This window comes from Tamandua tetradactyla, chromosome Y (genome assembly GCF_023851605.1).
Source record: "Tamandua tetradactyla isolate mTamTet1 chromosome Y, mTamTet1.pri, whole genome shotgun sequence".
NCBI lineage: Eukaryota > Metazoa > Chordata > Mammalia > Pilosa > Myrmecophagidae > Tamandua > Tamandua tetradactyla.
In genome coordinates, this window is record NC_135354.1 from 14,294,242 (window position 1) to 14,317,030 (window position 22,789).

At 39.6% G+C, this 22,789-nt stretch overlaps 1 protein-coding gene across 1 annotated transcript in view; it reads right to left on the minus strand.

Annotated features, from left to right (window-relative positions):
* Positions 1–204: 204 nt before the first annotated feature.
* LOC143672582 (protein WWC3-like) overlaps positions 205–22,789 on the minus strand; it is a 221,219-nt gene continuing 198,634 nt past the window's right edge. The window contains exon 5 of the transcript XR_013169904.1: positions 205–377. The gene's annotated coding sequence lies outside the window, so the exon portion shown is untranslated. The remainder of the gene's footprint in view (positions 378–22,789) is intronic.

The following is a 22,789-nucleotide window of genomic DNA, read 5'->3' on the forward strand; positions in this document are numbered from 1 at the left end:
CTGAGCAGCGTTTCTCAGTGACATTATGGACCACATATCCATCTTCAAAGCTGAATGATCCCAGAGCAGTTCTATGGCACATAGTATCTCAACAAAACAGCAGGACTTTTTTTCTTCGTTTTTTAAGGTAGTGCTTGAAACACAGTACAAGCTCAGTGCAAATCTTTATCTATCTACTGAGCACCGTGCCTCCTGGTACTGGGCTGCGCTCACATTGTTTTCAGAGTTTAAGGAATTTAGTACGAAACAGTAGGTAGCAGCATTCACTTAAGAGCACAGAACAAAAAAAATCATACTCACAAAAACACCTGTTAGTTTGTCGAGCATCCAGTGCTTCAGTGCTGCAACGTGCTCCAAGTCCCTCTTAGGGCCCGAGCCTGGAAAAGACAGCAAAGACTTTCACGTGAATTTTACTCCACTGACACTAGGAACCACTGTACCCGACAGCTGGTACGAACTGCAAGAGTTAATGCCTGATTCTGAGGAGAAAGAATTCTTCAATGTGTTTCCTCTCGAGCCCATTTTGGGAAAATATTAACTCCTGCCGGACCCAGCAGAAGGGAGACCCCGCAGAAGTCACAAATCCCTCTAAACCTCTGCGACTCCTCAGCGTCCTCGGTAACTGTCCTAGCCACCTAAATTCCTTAAACCGTTCGAAAACAACTAATACGAGTGCAGGCCGGTACCAGGAGGCGAGGTGCTCAGCAGGCTCCTGCGCCAAGGGCAGCGCGTTATACAGGGAAAAACCCGCGCCAGCTCTAACCCGGCCGCACTGTTCCCAGACCTCGGCTCTCCACATCCGGTTTCTCTGAGCTGCACAAGAAGCATTCCCTCCATCCCGCACGGACGCCAGAAAACTCAAGGAGCAGGAAGGAGGTGCGCGGCTGCTCGAAGGATGGAGGAGGTGAGACCCGGAGCTGGAAAATAGGCCCCTTACCATCGTGGGACGGTGGGAAGGAAGAGAATCTCTCTCTTTCGGGTGCTACGGGCTCTCGTGTGCGGCAGCAGACGGCAAGCGAGCGACGCTTTCGGTTGCGTGCTTTGAATTTGTGGGAGGTGAAAGTTCCTTTTTCTTCGTTGCTGGAGATCGAAGCACCGAGCTACAATTGTCACCTTTACCGGTATTTCCCTGTTAATTCACAAGTGGCAGTTATGCCGCCCGGCTTTGTTTTTAATTCTCCCTTCGGATCTACAGACCTCACTGAACGCCGTCTACTCATTCAGCCCCGTCTTTCCCCAATACTCGACATACTCAGTGAAGGTCTTAAAAAAATCAGACTATGACCTTTATTTCGCACAGTCGACTGGGCGAAATGGCCGAATATGGCCCGTCGTAAGGGTGCTCTGCAATGACGGCAAAACCACGCTTTAGTGTAAAAACAAATCATTCCTTGGGAATTATAGTGGTGATGCTACTCTTAAAAATGGTGGATTTTATGGTTATCTGAATTATGTCTCAGCTTTTTAGAACCATTCCTTTTGCAGGATTACTGCTGACGGTTCACAGCTGTGTGAGGGAACTAAAATCCGAAGCTTCAAAGGCTGAATTATTCTATGTAAAGTGTGTCTCCGTTTTAAAAAGACCATTTGTGCCTCTAGTTACGTTCTGGTGACGCATCTACAACTTTATTCTAAAGCCCACTTTAAAAACGTGACCTGCACATAACGAATTCATATCTCAGTTGAAAAAAGAAAGAAAGAAAGAAAATCGCCCGTTTCCTGCCGGTATAGGACCACAGGCAGTGTGCCAGCAGGTTGGAATAAAATGTAGACCCTGCAATTCATGCTGTTGACACTGTAGGAGTACTACGTTCTCCTACCCGTGGCCGGTAGGGGCTTTTCTAGGCCTCCCTCCCCCATTTCTCAGGCTCTTTGCTGATTTCAGGTCTATAGTCCAGAAACAACTCTCAGACAGCTGCTGACACCTAGTAATTTGTGTTCGTTCCTCAACCCTGCCCTCATCTCCCACATTCACTTTTCTCATGTTTTGTTTGTTTATTTGCTTTTTAATGATCATTGATTTTCTTTGCTTCCCCGAAGAAATGTGCATCCACTCCTGATCCCCAGAATGGAGCAGTACAGAATACTGTTTTCTGACTGAAAATTCTTCCCCAGCTGGATCGTGTGCATAACACTGTTTGGTCAAACCCATACATGGACAGGAGGAAATCTGAAAAGTCAGAAAGCTAAGCTGCAAGGTGAAGGACAAAACTAAACTTGAAAATGTATTTTCACTTCTTCTCTCACTGGATGTAAATCACACTCTGTTGTGATAAGGTGTTTGTTCACAGATTTCTCAATGGAAAAGTTTTCCAATGGGCACTTTTCCAACCATTTCCCAGAGCTTGTGAGCAAAGGAAAATTTAGAAATAAGTTGGGTGGATATCTTTAAAAAAAAAAAAAACAACACGCTTTTTATTGTTAAATATAACATATATCCAAGGAAAACAAAGAAAAAGGAATGATTTTCAGAGTACACCTCAACAGGTAGATACAGAACAGATTTCAGGGTTTGTTATGGATTACCATTCCACTATTTCAGATTTTTTCCTCTCTGTCCTCCAGAACACTGCTGGATAGAAGAAATATATTTTTTTCTCTTTTTTTTTGTGTGTGTGTGTGTGAAAAATAACACACAAAAAAGCAGTAAATTTCAAAGCACATCCCAACAATTAGTTGTAGAACAGATTGCAGAGTTGATTTGGGTCACAATTCACCATTTCAGGTTTTTTACCTCTAGCGCCTCTAGGGCACGAAAGAAAAGAAACAACACTATAATGATTCAGCACTCATATTCATTTGTTAAAACAGACCTTCTTTGTATAAATTCACCATCACCTTTGATCTTTCTCCCACTCTTTCGGGATATCTAGGATATGCCCGATCTAAGTTTTTCATGTTGGAAAGCACTGTCAATAATATGGGATAGTGGGATGGAACAAGTTGATGTTCTGGAGAGGCTGGACCCTGGACATATCTGGTCCAGGGACCCATCTGGAGGTTGTAACTTTCAGAAAAGTTATCCTAGTGTATGGAACCTTTGTAGAATCATATATAACACCCTCGGTGTTCTTTCGGATTGGCTGAAATGGTTTTGGTTGGGATTTGGCGAGTTATGATGAGCAGCAATGCTTAACTGAAACTTGCATGACAGTAACCTCCAGAGTTGCTTCTCAACTCTATTTGAACTCTCTCGGCTACTGATATTTTATTTGTTATACTTCTTTTCATGTTTTGGTCAGGAAGGCATCGTTGATCCCATAGTGCTAGGGCTGAACTCATCCCTGGGAGTCATCTCCCACCCTGCCAGGGAGACTTTCACCCCTGGATGTCATGCCCCACATAGGGGGAGAGTAATGATTTCACTTGCATAGTTGGGCTTAGAGAGAGAGAAACCACATCTGAGCAACAAGAGAGGTCCCCTGGGGATTACTCTTAGGCATATCTGTAAGTAGGCTAAGCTTCTGTGCTACATACGTAAGTTTCACATTAGCAAGGCTCAAGATCAAGGGCCTGGCATATGGATTTAGGTGTCCCTGATGTTTGACACAGTATCACAGGATTCCCTGACTGTAAAGTCTAATAGTTCCATATTTTCTCTCCCATCCCTCAATGGACATTGCCAATACTTTTTGGTTATCTGCATAATATATTCTATGATGTATCCACGCGTTACATTAAGCTACACAGGATTTAAGGCATGCATTTTTTTTTCTGGACTCCCTGTGTTTCAGTTGTTCAAATGAACTATCCAGACAGGTTGAGTTGGATTATATGCTACAGAAATTTCGGTTCCAGACAAAATAAATCTTTCTTCCCAGACAAAATAAATCTTTCTTCCTTTGGTCTCAAAGAGTAGATGCAGATCTAAAATAGAGACAACGTCTTCCTAACCCCTGTATTCTGAATTACCTTAATCCCAACCTGACCAGCTTAATTATTACCTCTAAATACCAGCTTATAGATATATAATACAGCCTGTCAAATTCCAGGAATAATAATTATCATTTTGGATTAAATCAACCTGTCAAAATCCAGAAATAATAATTATCATTCTGGACTAAATGTGTCTGCTATAAAAGCTTACAATCTAGGCCCCTGTTTTCTTATAAACATTTTGTGAAGGAGACCATATAATAATTATTCTTTCATTTCTGGCTTATTTTGCTTACCAAATGTCCCACAGGTTCATTCACATTGTTGCATGCCTCATAACTTCATTTCTTTTTGTAGCAGCACAATATTTGATCATATATGTAAACCAGCATTTGACAATCTATTTCTCTGTCAGTGCCTCATTCAGCCACCTGCATTCATTAGGCATCATGTAAAATGCGCAAAGTTCACAGTCATCACACTCTCAATCTTACATAATTTCATTGTTCCCAAGAGAAAGATAGCCAATAAACACACCCTCACCAAATAGGAAATCTAAACCTCTCTTAACTGTTGTCCCTCCCTCCATTATTTAATTCTGCTGTTGCTGTGGTTTTCTTGTTAAACTTAGCCCACAGCATGCAATAGCACCTTCTATATCCCAAACTTCTACACTCTTTGTACAAGATTCATACCTTTGAAGTAGTTCTTGCAAGGACTAATTTATATTCCTAATGTTAATCAGTGAGATACATAGGTCTATACAACCCCTTTCAATCTTACTCATTTTCAGTATAATATAAATGATAGACTCACTATCGAACACCTTAACTTCTGACTATTCCCTTACAATGTAGTTCAACCACATTAGCTAACTGCACACCCATTTCTAACTTCTATGTACCACTAAGTCCCCTATATTTTATAAGCCTCTGATTTTACCTTTACCATGGTCATAAAAGTGGAGTCATACATTCTCTTTCCTTTTGTGTCTGACTTATTTCACTCAGCATTATGTCCTCAAGGCTTATCCATCTTGTTGTGTGCTTCAGGGTATCATTTTGCCTTACTGCTGCATAATATTCCATTTTGTGTGTGTGTGTGTGTGTGTGTGTGTGTGTGTGTGTGTATATATATATATACACATACAAATATATACACACACATAGATATGTATATATATATACACACACGTTTATATGATATATATATATACACTATGTTTTGTTAATCCACTCATCTGTTGATGGGCACTGGTTCCCAATTTTTGGCAGTTATGAATAATGCTATGAATGTTGGTGTGCAATGGTCTGTGTGTGTCACTGCTTTCAACACTTCTGAGTATATAACAAGTAGTGGTATTGCTAGGTCATTGGGCAACTCGATATTTAGTTTCCTATGGAACTGCCAAACTATCTTCCATAGTGGCTGCACCATTATACATTCCCACGAGCGGCGCATAAGTGTCCCAATTTCTCCATCTCTTCTCCATCATTTGTAGTTTCCTGTTATTTAATAGCAGCCATTCTTATAGGTGTGGGGTGACATCTCATTGTAGTCTTCATCTGCATTTTCCTTATAGCTAATGCGAATGAGCATCTCTTTATGTGCTTCGTAGCCATCTGTATTTGCTCTTCAGAAAAATGCCTATTCATATCTTTAGCTCACTTTATAATTGGGTTGTTTGTTCTTTTGTCATTGAGTTGTTTGATTTCTTTATGCACCCAGAATATCAAACCTTTATCTGATGTGTAGTTTCCGAATATTTTCTTTTTTTGAGTTTTTTGAGGTGAAAAAGCATTTAATTTTGAGGAGTTACCATTTATCTATCTTTTCTTTTTTGCTTGTGCTTTGGATATAAAGTTTAGAAAGCTATTCCCTATTACTAGGTCTTGAAGATGTTTCCCTACATTTTCTTCTAGGAGGTTTGTGGTACTGGTCCTGATATTTAGGTATTTGACTACTTTGAGTTAATTTTTTTTTGCTTGGGCAGGCACCAGGAACTGAAGTCAGGTCCCCGGCATGGCAGGCAATAACTCTGCCTGCTAAGCCACTGTGGCCCACCCTCAGTTAATTTGTGTATAGGATATAATGTAAGGGTCATTGTTCATTCTTTTGCCTATTGACATCCAGTTTTCCCATGCCCATTTATTGAAAAATGGTTTTGTTCCAGTTCAGTGGATTTGGAGGTCTTGTTGAAGATCAGTTGACAATTGATTCAGTGATCTCTATCTGCACTCTTGATTCAATTGCATTAGTCAATACTTCTAAATTTGTGACAGTGCTATGCTGGGTTTGTTTGTTTGTTTGTTTGTTTGCATGGGCAGACACCAGAATTCGAACCCAGGTCTCATGCGTGGCAGACGAGAAATCTGCCACTGAGCCACTGTGGCACCATCCAGTACCATGCTGATTTGAGCACTGTGGTTTTATAAGTGTCAGTAAGTGTTTATCCTCCCACTTCATTCTTCTTTTTAGGATGTGTTTTGGTATTCAAGATCTCTTTCCCTTCCGTATGAATTTGATAACTAACTTTTCCAAGTCTTCAAAGTAGGTTGTGAAAATTTTGATTGTTACTGAGTTGAATCTGTAGAAAAATTTGGGCAGAATTGACATCTTAACTATATTTAACATTCAATTCTGTTGGTCAGTAATTTTATCTTTGGACCAGTACCATGTTGTTTTGATCACTGGGGCTTTATAAGGAGTTTTAAAATCAAGAAGTATTAATCCTTACACTTCATTCTTCTATTTTAGTATGCATTTAGCTGTTCAGGGTCTGTTTCCCTTCTAGATGAATTTGGTAACTAGCTTTTCCAAGTCTTCAAAGTAAATTGTTGGAATTTTGATTGCTACTACATTGAATATGTAAATCAATATGGGTAGAATTGACATCTTAACTATATTTAACCTAACTATTCATGTGCAGAGAATGCCTTCCCACCTATTTCAATCTTCTTTTAGCATGCTATGTAGTTGTTTGTGTACAAGTCCTTTACATCCCTAGATAAGTTCATTCCTTGCTATTTGATTATTTTAGTTGCTGTTTTGAATGGAATTTTTTCCTTAGTCAACTCTTCATTGCTTGTGTATGGAAATGTTACTTATTTTTGCACTTTAATTTTATATCCTGCCACATTGCTGAATTTGTTTATTAGCTCAAATAATTTTGTTGTAGATTCCCCACGATTTTCCTAGTATCATGTCCTCTGCAAATAGTGAAAGTTTTACTTCTTCCTTTCCATTTAGGATGGCTTTTATTTCTTTTTCCAGGCTGATTGCTCTAGCTAGAACTTCTAGAATAATGTTGAATAATAATGGTGACAGAGGGTATCCTTGTCTCGTTCCTGATCTTTTGGGGAAAGATTTCAGTCTCCCTCCATTGAATCTGATGCTGGCTGTGGGTGTTTATAAATGTCGTTTATCACACTGAGCAAGCTACCTTTGATTTCTATCTTTTGAAGTGTTTTTATCAAAAAAGAATGTTGAATTTTATGGAATGCTTTTTCAGCATCAGCTGAGATGGTCATGTGATTTCTTTCCCTTTTGTTTTGTTAATATGCTGTATTACATCCTTGATTTTCTTGTGATGGACCATCCTTGCATTCCTGCTATAAGCCCCACTTGTGTTGTATAATTCTTATAATGTGTTGTTGGATTCAATTGCAAGTATTTTGTTGAGAATTTTTGCATCTATATTCATTAAGGAGGCTGGCCTGTAGTTTTGCTTTCTTACAGCATCTTTACCCATGTTTGTTATTAAAGTGATGTTAGCATCATAAAATGAGTTAGATAATGTTCTTTCTTCCTCAATGTCTTGGAAGCTTGAGCAGGATTCGTGTTAGTTGCTTTTTCTTTCTTTTTTTTTTTTTTTGGCATGTTTGATAAAATTCCTCTGTGAAGCTATCTGACGCGGGGCTTTTCTTTGTTAGAAAAATTTTGAAGTCTGATTGAATCTCTTTACTTGTGATTGGCTTGTTGAGATCTATTTCTTCTTGACTCAGTGTAGTTAGTTCCTGTGTTCTCCAGGAATTTATACATTTCATGTAAGTTGTCTAGTTTGTCAGGGTATAGTTGTTCATTTCATCCTTTTATGACTTATTTTTTGTTTCTTCAGTGTCCATGTATGACCCTCTTCTCATTTTTATTTTGTTTATTTGCATCCTTTCTCTCTCTCTCTTTTGTCTGACTTGCTAGTGTCCCATTGACTTAATTGATTTTCTCAATGGACCAAATTTTGGTTTTATTGATTCTCTCTATTGCTCTTTTAAATTCCCATTCATTTAACTCTGCTTAGTCTTTTTTATTCACCTTCTACTGTTTGCTTTGGAGTTAGTTTGCTATTCTTTCCTGGCTTCCTACAGGTAAGTAGTTAAGTCCTTGATTATTCAGTCTTTCCTCTTTTTTAATATGGGCATTTAGGGCAATAAATTTCCCCTCGGCACATCCTTTGCTGCCTCCCAGAAGTTCTGATATGAAGTCTCATTTTCATTCATCTCCAGATACCTACCAGTTCTTCTAGCAATTTCTTTTTTGACTGATTGGTTGTTCAATAGTGTTTTATTTAATATCCACATATCTGTGAAAGTTTATTTTTTTTGGCGGTTATTGATTTCTAGCTTTATTCCTCTGTGAGCAGAGAAAATGCTTTGAGTAATTTCCGTGTTTTTAAATTTACAAAGACCGGTTTTTTTGTCTCAGCATATGATCTACCCTGGAGAATGTTCCCTGAAAACTAGAGAAGAATGTGTGTCCTAGTGTTTTTGGAGTGAAACGACCTAAATACATCTATTGGATGTAATTCATTTATCAATTACTGAAGTTTTCTGTTTTCTTGCTTATCTCTGTCTGCCCCTTCTACCTGTAAAGGAGAGTGGTATATGGATGTCTCCTAGTATTGGGACATCACACTAACCTGGACAAACCAGCGAAATCCATGTACTATTCAAGGTTCTGTGTACTTACAGTGTTTAATTAAACTGAACATAGAAGTTAAATTATGAAATGCATGAGTCAAAATATAAATTTTGCATCAAATGAATATTTCTCCCTTGAGTCTTAGGCAGAAATTGAAGTTTTAAAATATGAATGAGGGATCAGGCCAAGATCGGGCTTAGTGTGATGTAGAATTTAGTTCCTCCTCCAGAGCAGCTAGTAAATAGCCAGGACAAGTACAGAACAACTGCTGGGGCCACATCAGTGACCAGACACATAGCATACTCCAGTCAGGGCCAGCTGGAATGGCTGCAAGCCCATGCAGAACTGGGAGTTCCCCAAACCATGGGGGCTGGCACCCCTCCCCCCAGGCTGCTTCCCAGAGGGGAAAGGAAAGACTTTACCAGGAACAGGGGCTGAGCACAATCTAGCTCCAGTTGTGTAATTAATTAGCAAATTCTGACTGCTAAAAATAAGTCCTCAGCTCAGCTGAACCTTGAGCCAAAGCGGAGGTTGCTGGTTTCTTACCGGCGCAGAGGGGTCAGAGTTGATGGAAAAAGAAAAAAGAAATAAAGAAGCAGAGATTTTTTGGAATGGATAGCACAAAATCCTTGAAAGGGTCTGGACCCTAAAGGAAAGGAGGGGGGGCACATAGGACCTGAAGATACACAAAACAGCTTACCAACTTAAGTTCGTAGGCAAACCCAAGGAATTGGGGTCCTGCTCTGAAACGGATTTTTCTTTTTCTTTTTTGTGGCTGTGCTTCTACAGCTTATCTACTCTTTAGATACAGCTGCAAGTCTCCTCAGGCTCCAGATGCCCCAAGCATAGGCAGAATTAAGCTTGTTTGAGTGTTTGTCTGGAGACTGTGCCTTCCATGGGAGAGGGGTGGGGCCCAGCACATGTGGATCCTCTCCCTCAAGGAATTCATACACCAGGGTCTGGAAAAGTAAAGTGATTGAAGCCAGCCTACAACCTCTCCTCTATCTCAACCACGCCCCCAGCAGGGAGAGTCTGCTGAAGATAAAGATATCACATCACCTTATACTGGTAGGGCCCACAGGCAGAAAAGTGCCACATAATGGGCAGAATAGGAAAAACACAGAGACTAGAGGCTTCACGGGAAAGTCTTCCAATCTGCTGGGTCTCACCCTCCGGTAAAACTGATGCAGGTGAATCTTTCCTTCTGACAGGAGGCCAGTTTGGACTGGGAAAATCTGACTGGGTCCATACTATCTAAGTAGACACTCCTAAGGGTGGTGGGGAGGGGTAGGCATTGTACAGGCAAAGCAAGAACAAGAAAACACGGACTTAAAATTTCTGATCTGTCAAATAAAACCTAAGCTAGAGGTCCAGAATAAGTTGAACTGAGTATCAAAGAACAGATACACAACAAAGTCAACCAGCAAGAAAGTCTTACTTAAAAAAAAAAAAATGAAAACAATCTCCAGAATAAACTAATTAAGGTAACTAAATGCCTAGATGCCAGCAAAAAATAACAAATCATACTAGGAAAATTGAAGATATGGACCAAAGGAACAAACCAACCACTCAAGTGAGATACAGGGGATGAAACGATTAATTCAGAATGTTTGAATTGGCATGGAAAATCACATCAAAAACCAAATCAACGAATTGAGGGAAGATATAAAGAAAGCAAGGAATGAAAAGAAGAAGAAATTGAAAGTCTGAAAAAACAAATCACATAACTTATGGGAATGACAGAAAAAGTGGAAGAGATGGAAAAAACAATGGAAGTCTAAATGTCAGACTTCAAGAGGCAGAAGATAGGGTTAGTGAACTGGAGGATGGGACATCTGAAATCTGACAAGCAAAAGAAAATATTGGGAAAAGAATGGAAAAATATGTGCAGGGACTCAGGGAATTGAATGAGCACATGATTATACATATTGTGTGTGTGCCAGGAGGAGAAGAGATGGGAAAAGGAGGAGAAAATGAATGGAGGAAATTATCATTGAAATTTTCCCAACTCTTATGAAAAGTTTAAAATTACAGACCTAAGAAGTGTAGCATACCCCAAACAGAATAGATCCAAATTGATGTACTCCAAGACACTTACTAATCAGAATGTCAGATGTTGAGCAGAGAGGGAGTCTTGAAAGCAGCAAGAGAAATGCAACCCATCATATATAAGGGAATCCCAATAACACTATACGTAGATTTCTTAGCAGAAAACCTAAGTGGAAGCAAGAAGATAGTTACGAAAAAAGAAAAACTGCCAACCCAGAGTTCTGTATCCCACAAAATTGGCCTTCAAAAATAAGGGAGAAATTAAAATATTTTCAAATGAAAAATGACTGAGAATTTGTGCCCAAGAGACTGGCTCTGCAAGAAATACTAAAGGGAGCATGAAAGACAGGTAGGAAGAGACAGGAGAGAGAGGTGTGGAGAAGAGTGTAGAAATGATATCAGTAAAGGTAAAAAGAAGAAAATTAGATATAACGTATGAAAACCAAAAGGCAAAATGGTAGAAGAAAGCACTGCCTATACAGTAATAACACTAAATGTTGATGGAAAAACTGCCCAATCAAAAGACATAGAATGGCAGAATGGATTAAAAAAATAGGTCCCATCTATATCCTGCCTATAGGAAATGCATCTTGGACCCAAGGATAAATATAGGTTAAAAGTGACAGGTTGGAAAAAGATATTTCATTCAGAAAATGATCAAAAAAGAACAGAAGTAGCTACGCTAATACCCAACAAATTAGACTTCAAATGTAAAACACTTAAAAGAGACAAAGAAGGACACTGCGTGTTAATAAACAAAGCAATTTGTATTGGTTTGAAATCATGGATGTACCCTAAAAAAGCCATGTTATAATCCTAATCCCATTTTGCAGGGTAGTCATTTCTTCTAATCCCTACGCAGTACTGTATGTTTAAATCTGAATCAGATCATCTCCCTGGAGATGTGACTCAATCAAGAGTGGTTGTTAAACTGGATTATGGGGAGATGTGGGTGGGTCTTGATTAGTTTATTACAATCCTATAAAAGAGAAAATATTTTGGAGAAAGTGGGAGATTCAGAGAGAGCAGAGAATGCTGCAGCACCATGAAGCAGAAAGTCCACCAGCCAGCGCTCTGGAGATGATGAAGGAAAACACCTCTCAGGTAGTTCAATATAAAAGGAAGCCAGGAGAGAAAGCTACCAGATGATGTCGTGCTCACCACATCCCTTTCCAGAGGAGAGAGAAACCCTGACTGTGTTCACATGTGCCTTCTCACTTGAGAGAGAAACCCTGAACTTCATTGGCCTTCTTGAATTAAGCTATCTTTCCATGGATGCCTTAGATTGGACATTTTAATAGATTTGCTTTAACTGGAACATTTTCTTGGCCTTAGAACTGTAAACTTGCAACTTATTAAGTTCCCCTTTTAAAAAAGTCATTCTGTTTCTCATCTATCGCATTCCATCACTAGCAAAGTAGAATGCAATTCAACAAGAAGACATAACAATCATAAATATTTATGCACCAAACCAGAATACCCCAAAATACATGAGGCAAACACTGAAAAGAGAAATAGACACATCTACCATAATAGTTGGAGACTTCAAGTCCCACTCTCATCAATGAACAGGATATCTAGACAGAGGATCAAGAAAGAGACTCAGAATTGGAATAATACAATAAATGAGCAAGACTTAACAGACATTTATAGAACATTATACCCCACAGCAGCAGGATACACATTTTTCTCAAGTGCTCATGGATCATTCTCAAAGATAGACCATATACTGGGTCACAAAAAAGTCTCAATAAATTTAAAAAGATTGAAATCATACAAAACGCTTTCTCACATCTTAAAGGAACAAAGTTGAGTCAATAATAGGCTGAGTGCCAGAAAATTCATAACTATATGGAGGCTCAATGACACACTCTAAACAACCAGTGGGTCAAGGAAGAAGTTACAAGAGAAACCAGTAAATATCTCAAGGCAAATGAAAATGAAAACACAACATATCAAAATTTATGGGATGCAGCAAAGACAGTGCTAAAAGGGAAATTTATTGCCCTAGATGCTTACATGAAAACAGAAGAAAGAGAAAATTCGGGGAATTAACAGTCCACTTGGAAGAACAAGAGGAAGAACAGCAAACTAATCCCAAAGCAAGCAAAAGGAAAGAAATAATGAAGATTAGAGCAGAAATAAATGAAATTGAGAACATGTGAACAATTGAGAAAATCGACACAACCAGAAGTTGGTTCTGTGAGAAAATCAATAAGATTGATGGACCCTGAGCAAGATTGACAAAAAGAAGAGAGAGGATGCAGATAAATAAAATCAGAAGTGGAAGAGGAGACATAACCACCGACATCACAGAAATAAAAGCGATGAGAGGATATCATAAACAACTTTATGCTAGTAAACTCCATAATGTAGATGAAATGGACAACTTGCTAGAAAGGCATGAACAGCCAACATTGACTCGAGAAGAAATACAAGACCTCAACAAACCAATCAAAAGTAAAGAAATTAAATCACTCAGTGAGAAGCTCCCCCCCACCCCCCACCCCCCCAAAAAAAGTCCAGGACCAGATAGCTTTACATGTGAATTCCACCAAACATTCAAGAAAAAATTAGCACCAATCCTGAGCAAATACTCCAAAAAAATTGAAAAGGAGGGTCACCTACCTAACTCATTCAGTGAAGCCAACCTGACCCTCATACCAAAATCAAAAAAAAAGAAAACTACTGGCCAATCTCTCTAATGAATATAGATGCAAAAATCCTCAACAAAATTCTTGCAAATCGAATCCAACAGCACATTAAAAGAATTATACACCATGACCAATAGGATTCATCCCAGGTATGCAAGGATGTTTCAACAAAAGAAAATCAATCAATATAATACACTGTCATGGTTAGGGACAGGTGTCAACTTGGCCAAGTTGTGGTACCTGTTCATCTGATTGGGCAAGCGCTGGCCTGTCTGTTGCAATGAGGACATTTCATAGGATTAGGTCATGATCACGTCAGCTACATCCACAGCTGATTCCATTTGTAATCAGCCAAAGGGGAGTGTCTTCTGCAATTAGTGATGCTAAATCCAATCATGGGAAGCCTTTTAAGGAGGACTCAGAGGAGACAGGTTGCATTCCTGCTTTGGCTGGTGAGCCTCTCCTGTGGAGTTCGTCCCGGCCATCCATTGGAGTCATCGGCTTCGCAGCCTGCCCTGTGGATTTTGGACTCTGCGTTCCTACGGTCACGTGAGACACTTTCATAAATTTTATATTTGCAAGTGTTCCCTGTTGGTTCTGTTTCTCTAGAGAACCCTAACTAATACATACACCGTATCAACAAATCAAGCAGAAAAACCACATGATCATCTTGATTGATGCAGAAAGGGCATTTGACAAAATTCAACATCCTTTCTTGTTGAAAACACTTCAAAGCACAAGAATAGAAGGGAACTTCCTCAACATGATAAAGGGAATATATGAAAACCCCCCATCTAACATCATTCTCAATGGGAAAAAACTGAAAACTTTCCTCCTAAGTTCAGGAGCAAGACAAAAATGTCCACTATCACCATTGTTATTCAACATTGTGTTGGAAGATCTAGCCAGAGCAATTAGACAAGAGAAAGAAATACAAGACATCAAAATTGGAAAGGAGGAAGGGAAACTCTCACTGTTTGAAGATGATATGATACTGTATTTTGAAAACCCCAATACATCCACAACAAAACTACTAGAGCTAATAAATAAGTATAGCAAAGTGGCAGGTTACAAGATCAATACTCAAAAATCTGTAGTGTTTCCATACATTATTAATAAACAATCTGATGGGGAGATCAAGAAAAAATTCCATTTACAATTGCAACCAAAAGACTTAAATATTTAGGAATAAATTTAACTAAAGAGATGAAAGACCTATACAATGAAAACTACAAGAATTTGTTAAAAGTAATCACTGAAGACCTAATAAATGGAAGGGCATGCGGTGTTCATGGCTTTGACTAATTATACCTAAGATGTCAATTCTACCTAAATGATTCACAGATTCAATGCAATACCAGTTCTAATCCCAAAACCTTACTTTAGAAATAAAAAAAAAAAAACATTAAAATTTATCTGGGGCGGGCCATGGTGGTTCAGCAGGCAGGGTTCTCACCTGCCATGCCATAGACCCAGGTTTGATTCCTGGTGCCTGCCCATGCAAAAAAAAAAAAAATTGTCTAGAAGGGAAGTGTGCCCTAAATAGCTAAATGTGTTTTGGGAAAGAAAAATGAAGTTAGAGGTCTCATGCTACCTGGTTTTAAGGCATATTACTAAGCTACAGTGGTCAAAACAGCATGGTACTGACATAAAGATAGATGTATTGACCAATGAAATCAGATAGAGTGTTCAGATGTAGGCCCTCTCATCTATGGACAGTTGATCTTTGATAAGGCAGTCAAGCCAGCTCTACTTGGACAGAACAGTCTCTTCAATAAATGATGCCCAGAGAACTAGATATCCACATACAAAAGAATGAGACAGGATCCATATCTCACACCCTATACAAAAATTAACTCAAAATGGATCAAAGACCTAAACATTAGATCTAAAACTGTTAGAAGAAAATGTAAGGAAATATCTTATAAATTTTATAATGGGAGGCAGTTTCCTAGTCCTTGCACCCAAAGCACGAGCATTGAGGAAAGAAGGAAATACATGGGAACTCCTTAAAATCAAGCCCTTTTGTGCATCAGAGAACTTTTGTCAAGAAAGAAAGAAAAAAAAAAACAGCCTACGTGATGGGAGACAATACTTGGAAATGATATTTTAGATAAAGGTTTAGTACCCAGAATATATAAAGAGATTGTTCAACTCAACAATGAAAAGACAGACAGCCCAATTACAAAATGGACAAAAGACTTGAATTGTGACTTCTCAGAAGAGGAAATACAAATGGCCGAAAGGCACATGAAAAGATGCTCAACTTCTCTAGCTATTAGGGAAATGCAAATCAAAACCACAATGAGTTATCATCTCACACCCACCAGAATGGCCAATATCACTAGAACAGAAAATGACATGTGCTGGAAAGGAAGTCGAGAAAGAGGCACAATTATTCACAGCTGGTGGGAATGTCAAATGGTACAACTGCTGTGGAAGGCAGTTTGGCGATTCCTTAGGAAGCTGACCCGGCAATACCATTGCTAGGTATCTACTCAGAGGACATGGGGGCAAGGACACAAACAGACATTTGCACACCAGTGTTTACAGCAGCATTATTTACAATTGCCAAGAGACTAAAACAGCCTAAATATCCATCAACAGACAAGTGGCTAAACAAACTGTGATATATACATATGATGGAGTGTTTTGCAGTGTAAAACAGAATAAAGTTAAGAAGTATATAACAACATGGATGGACCTTAAGGACATTATACTGAGTGAGATTAGCCAGAAACAAGAGGACAAGTACTGTATGGTCTCACTGATATGAATTAACATTAGTGAATGAACTTGGAAAACTTCAATTGGTAACAGAGACTATCAGGAGATAGAAATAAGGTAGATACTGGGGAATTGGAGCTAAAGAGATGCAGATTGTGCCACATGTCTGATTGTAAAATTCAGAAATGGATAGCACAATACTACCTAACTGTAATACAATAATGTTAGAACATTGAATGAAGCTGAGATGGAGGAGGTGAGAATGATAGAGGGAGGAGGCCTGGGGGGCACAAATGTAATCAGAAGGGAAGATAGATGATAAAAAGTGAGATGGTATAATCTAGGAGAGCCTAGAATGTGTAATGTTAGTGACTAAATGTACAAATTTAAAAATGTTTTTGCATGAGGAAGAACAAAGGAATGTCAATACTGCCGGGTGTTGAAAACAGAAGGTAAGTAATATATTAAAACTTTAACTTATGTGTGAGAATAAAGCAAAAAAGGTTTATTTGGTACAAAATTTATATTTTAACTAGTGCATTTCCTAATATAAGTCATGTGGACAGCTTAATTGAACATCATAGTACATGGAACTTTGTGTAGGGCAGGAGTTGTTTTTAGGTTTGTCCAGATGCCCTGATAAATCCCACAGTAATTTGAACAGCAAATAAAAAAGTATTTGCAAAGTCCCCTTTGGGGAATGGTGAGAAAGGGGGAGAATTCAACTGCCCCATGTGGAGAATTCTTGATATTCTCACAAGCAGTGTGAACAACAAAGCAATAGACTGAGCCCCCAATCTTGAGATTTGTTCATAGGAAACTTAACCACACAAAGGACAGGCTAAGCCTACCTAAAAATTAGGCCTAAACGTCACCCCCAAGAGAACCTCTTTTTTTGCTCTCCCTCTCGGCCAGCACAACAAGCAAACTCACTGCCATGCCCCTCTCTAAATGGGACATGACTCCCAGACCTGTGGACCTTCCTGGAAAAATGTAACAAAACCCTAGGATGATCTGGGACTCAGCATCAAGAGATTGAGAAAGCCTTCTCAACCAAAATGGGGAAGAGCAAAATGTGACAAAATAAAGTGTCAATGGCTGAAAGATTCCAAACAGAGTCAAGAGGTTATCCTGGAGATTATTCTTATGCATAATGTAGATATCACCTTTTTAATTAAGGTGTAATGGAGAGGCTGGAGGGAACTGCCTGGAAATGTAGACCTGTGTCCCAGTAGCCGTGTTTCTTGAGGATGATTGTATACTGATATAGCTTTTGCAATGTGACTGTGTGATTGTGAAAACCTATGTCTGATGCTGCTTTTATGTATGGTACAGACAGATGAGTAAAACATATGGATTAAAAAGAAATAATTAATAGGGGGAACAAATGTTAAAATAAATTTAGTAGATTGAAATGTTGGTGATCAATGAAAGGGAGGGGTAAGGGGTATGGTATGTATGAATTTTTTTCTGTTTTCTTTTTATTTCATTTTCTGAATTGAGGCAAATGTTCTAAGAAATGATCATGATAATAATATGCAACTATGTGATGATATTGTGAATTGCGGATTATATATGTAGAATTGAATGATCGTATGGTAAGAATGTTCATGTTTGTATGGTGGTGTGTTTGAAAAATAAAATAAAAGCAAATAAGAAAATAAACAATAAAAATATGAATGACCATCTATTTTCAACACCCTGATACCAACTTCTTTTGTTCTTCCTCATGCAAAAACATTTTTTAATTTGTATATTTATTCACTATCATTGTACACACCAGGCATTCCTAGATCATACCATCTCAGTCTTTATCGTCTACCTTTCTTTCTGCTTTCATATGTGCCCCCAGCCCTCTGCCCTCTATCGTTCTCACATACAGCTTCATTAAGTGTAACTATATTATTGTGCTACAATCAGGTAGTATTGTGCAATTCAATTCTGAATTTTTACAATCATTCCTACTACATAATCTGTATCCCATTAAATGAAAGCTTATTATGGTTTTGATTTGCATTTCCTTGAATCCACAATCTTTACCCTGTTTCTATTTCCTGATAATCTGTGTTCTTAAATGAAGTTCCCTAAGTTCATTCATTAATGTTAGCTCACAGCAGTGAGACGATACAGTATTTGTCCTTTTGTTTCTGGCTAATTTCACTCAGCATAAGGTCTTCAAAATCCACCTATGTTTCTACATGCCTCTTGACTTTATTCTACCTTATAGCTGCATAATATTCCATTATATGTATATATCACAGCTTTTTTAGCCAATCCTCTGTTGATGGGCATTTTGGCTGTTTCCAGCTTTTGGCAATTGTAAATAATGCTGCTATAAGCATTGGTGTACAAATGTCCATTTGTGCCCCTACCTGCATGTCCTCTGAATAGATAACTAACAATGGGATTGCTGGATCATGTGGCAATTCTATACTTAGGTTCCTGAAGAACCACCAAGTTGCTTTTCACAGTGGTTGCACCATTTTACATTCCCACCAACAATGGAAAAGTGTGCCTCTTTCTACACATCCTCTCCAACACTTATCATTTTCTGTTTTTTTTGATAATGGCCTTTCTGGTGGGTGTGAGATGAAATCTTATTATGGTTTTGATTTCCATTTCCTTCAATCCACCATCTTATCCTTTGTATTTTATTTGTCAGATCAATATATTCCTTTCCCTCTTTCTCTTTTTATCCTTTCAGTTACCCTTACTTGTGCTCATCAATTTTGTACCTTCCTCCCAACTTCCTTCTCCTGTCTTTTTTTTTCCCAACTGACAGAACTCCCTTTAGTATTTCTTGTAGGGCTGGCCTCTTGTTGATACATTCTTTCAGGATTTGTTTGTCTGTGAAAATTTAATCTCTCCCTCAGTTTTGAAGGCCAATTTGGCTGCATACAGTATTCTTGGCTATAAATCTTTCTCTTTCAGAATTTTAAGTATATCACACCACTGCCTTCTCATCTGCATAGTGTCATTTGAGTAGTCGGACCTCAGTCTTATGTGGTTTACTTTATATGTAGTAAATTGTTTTTCTCTTGCAGCTTTCAGGATTTTCTCCTTCTCTTTAACATTTGACAGGCTCATTAGTATATGTCTTGGGGAAGGCCTATTTGGATTTATTGTATCTGAGGTTCACTGGGATTCTTTAATTTGCATACTTATGTCCTTTGTGAGGGTTGGGAAGTCTTCATCCATTATATCCTCAATTAAACTTCCTAGCCCTTCACTCTTCTTTTCTTCTTCTGGGAAACCAATGATTCTTATAATTGTGCACTTTGTTTTGTCCATCATTCCCCTGAGATACAATTCAATGTTTTCCAACATTTTTGCCATTTTCTCTTTTCTGTGTTCAAAATCAGTTGTCCTGTCTTCTAGTTCTCTTTTTCTTTATTCTGCCTCTTCAAATCTGCTGTTGTGTGTTTCTAGCATATTTTTTATTTGATCTACAGCATCTCTAATCTCTGTGATATATGCTATTTTCTATTTGTTCTTTCAAACTCTTCTTCATGAGTTTCTTTAGTAAACTTAATTGAATATTTTGATTAGTTGTCCCAAAGTCTGTATCTCCCCTGGTATTTCAATTTGGTCATTAGGCTGGGCTCTATCTGTCTGCATCTCAGTTTTGAGATGTGCTTAGTGGTCTTCTATTGTCTTCAAGGCATGTAATGTCTTGATAGAGTCACCTTGGAAATTTATTTCCTTCAGTAATCTAAAGCGTTGTATTTGTAGGATAGATGTGAGGAGGGTGAGGGGCATAGCAGTGCAGTGACAGGTTGCAACGTGGGTTTAGGAATGGGTTGGAGATACTGAGCTAGTGCCTGTGAGCCAGGAGTGCAGGACGTGAGTTTGTGGAAGTGCAATTGAGGCCTGAGTGGCAGGTTGCAGCTTGGGCCAGACTTGGAGCATGAGCAGGGTGCAGTGTGGTGAAAACAGAGGTAGAGCATGGCAGGAGGCAGATGGGGGTGCTGAGCAGATGCACAGGGACTGGTGTGCAGGTAGGATGTGATTGGGCACATAGGACATGGGGGTCATGGTCATCAGTATGTTGGGTAGGTAGCACAGAGGTTGAGGTACAGAGAAGGCAATGTGTTTGTGTCTGTGTCCTTGTGCAAGGGTGTGAGTGCACAGGTCCTGGGATATGAATGTGTGCATGTGTAGGGATGGGGCACAAATTGTGGGTGTTGCAGGATGAGGGTCAGAGACAGGTAATGTTGGGTACACAGGTGCAGGGGATAATTGGGGCAAGCATCCATATGTGTGCAGGATTGGGGCTGTGTAGCACAGATGCACATGTGGGCATCTGCCAGGTGTTGAAGCAAGGCACTATTGCCAGAGGATGTGCACATGTGCAAGGTAGTGTGTTGGGGTGCAGGGATCAAGAGGTCAGTGAATGGATCTGTGGGAACCTGACAAGGAAGGTGTGATGGTTATCATGCATGGGTGTGTGAGCTGGTGCTTGGTGTGTGTGGATCAGTTGGCAGGGTCTTGATGTGCACCAGTCTGGAGTGCAGAATCCTACAGTGTGTGGGTCTTGGGTCGGGGTCCTGTGTGCATGATTCTAGAGGGTGTGGAGCCCTGGCATGCATGGGCCTGGGCTAAAAGCCCTGGTGTGCATGGTTCGGGGGGCAGAGCCCCGGTATGTGCATCTCATGGGGGGCTCTGGTGTGTGAGTGCGCAGAGCTCAGGGTCAGTGGGCTGGGGTTAGGTGTGGCCTGGGTGCACAAGTCAGCATTTTCCCAAAGCTGAGTGATTGGTGGGGTGTGCATGACCACATGCATGGACCTGGGAGGTCCTTACACTGATTTACACTTGTGCAGAGCTGAGGGAGCAGGGCAGTACTGCGTGACTGTATGAACTGGGGGCAGTTGTGTCCTAGGTATGAAAGTGAGTTCCAGCAGCCTGGATGCCCTGGAACCCTCCTGAAGATGGGTAGGGAGGAGGGGGAGTTGAGGGGCTGGGTGCAGGTATGTGAGTCTAGGGAGGGGTGGGGCAAGACTGTGCTCATGTAGGAGAGGTGGGTCAGGCTGGGGCAGTCATTTGCATGCATGTAGAGTAGGGTGTGAGGCAGGGGCATGCAGGGTGGGGTCTGGAAGGAGCACTTTGAGCACAGTAGGAGGGCAGTAGGAGGGACAGGGTTCATATGCATGGGATGTGGGAGGAGTCCCAGGTCGTGGAGCAGGAGCACTGTGCATCAGCAAAGCACATTCAAAGACTGTGACTTGGCTTTCTTCCTACTCCCTATCTCCTTGTCTGTGCACTCCTGAAGTCTCTGGGCCTCCATTTGGATAGGGGTACACTAGGCTGTTTGCATTAGTTGGACAGTGTCTGGTTCTCTGCATCTAAATTCTTCAGCTTTTGCAACTAGGTTCCCCTTGTGGTGTAGAAGACCCTCCCAGGTCACTTTCACCATGGAATTACCATCACAGTCACCCTTCATCCCTTCTCTAGCTGGTTGTGGAACAGGGGTGAACTTCACCTAACCTATTCCATCATCTTCCTGGTACTCTGTCTCAGATATTTCTTCAAAAGAAAAAAGAAAAAAATGCCAACCCTTTTTATTGTAAAATATAATGTATATTCAAAACAAAGACTGAAAAAGCCATAATTTTCAACGCATACTGCAGTAAATAGTTACCAAAAAAGTTCCATGGTCTGTCATGGGCTACCATTTCATCATCGCAAATTTTTCCTTCTAACTCTTCCTAGACATCGGAGGTTAGAAGGGATATTAATGTGGTGATTCAGCAGCCATACTGCCTTGTTAAATCCCATTTTCTCTGTTCTAACTCCTTTCTCCCCTGATCATTCTCCCAATCTATAGGGATCTTTGGGCAGTGCCTGTTCTGACTTCTTCATGTTGACAAGGTGTGCCCACACTAAAGGATATGGCAAAGAAAATAATTGACAATCTTGGAGAGACTGGTCTATCTGAGCTTCAGGATCTATCTGATCTATGAATTTTACAGGAATTATAAGTTGCAGAAAGGAAAACCTAGTGTTTGATGGTTAATAATTCATTTCAAGCCCTATGTGTTCTTTTTTTTGTGGTTGCTGAGATATTTCTGCACAAGTAAAGTCCATCCAAAGTACAAATTCTGTGGCTCACAATATCATCACATAGCTGTGTACCTTATCACCATGATCAGTTTCAGAGCATTTGCATCAGTCCAGAAAAAGAAATGAAAAAAAGAAAAAACTCATGACACCCATACTCAATATCCATCCCTCTCCTTGACCACCAGCATTTCATTTGCTCCATTTTTTTTTACTTTCTCCTCCACTATTTATTCATTTACTGTTCTTGATTTTTTACTATCTGTCCATATCCTGGATAAAAGGAACACCAGCACAAAGTTTTCACGATCACATGGTCACATTGTAAAAGCTATATAGTTTCACAACTCTCTTCAAATCACGGCTATTGGAATACAGTTGAACAGTTTCAGGTACTTCCCTCCAGTCACTTCATTACACCATAAACTAGAAAGGGATATCTATGTAATGCATAAGAATAACCTCCTGGCTCTGCTTGCAATCTCTCAACTACTGAAACTTTATTTTGT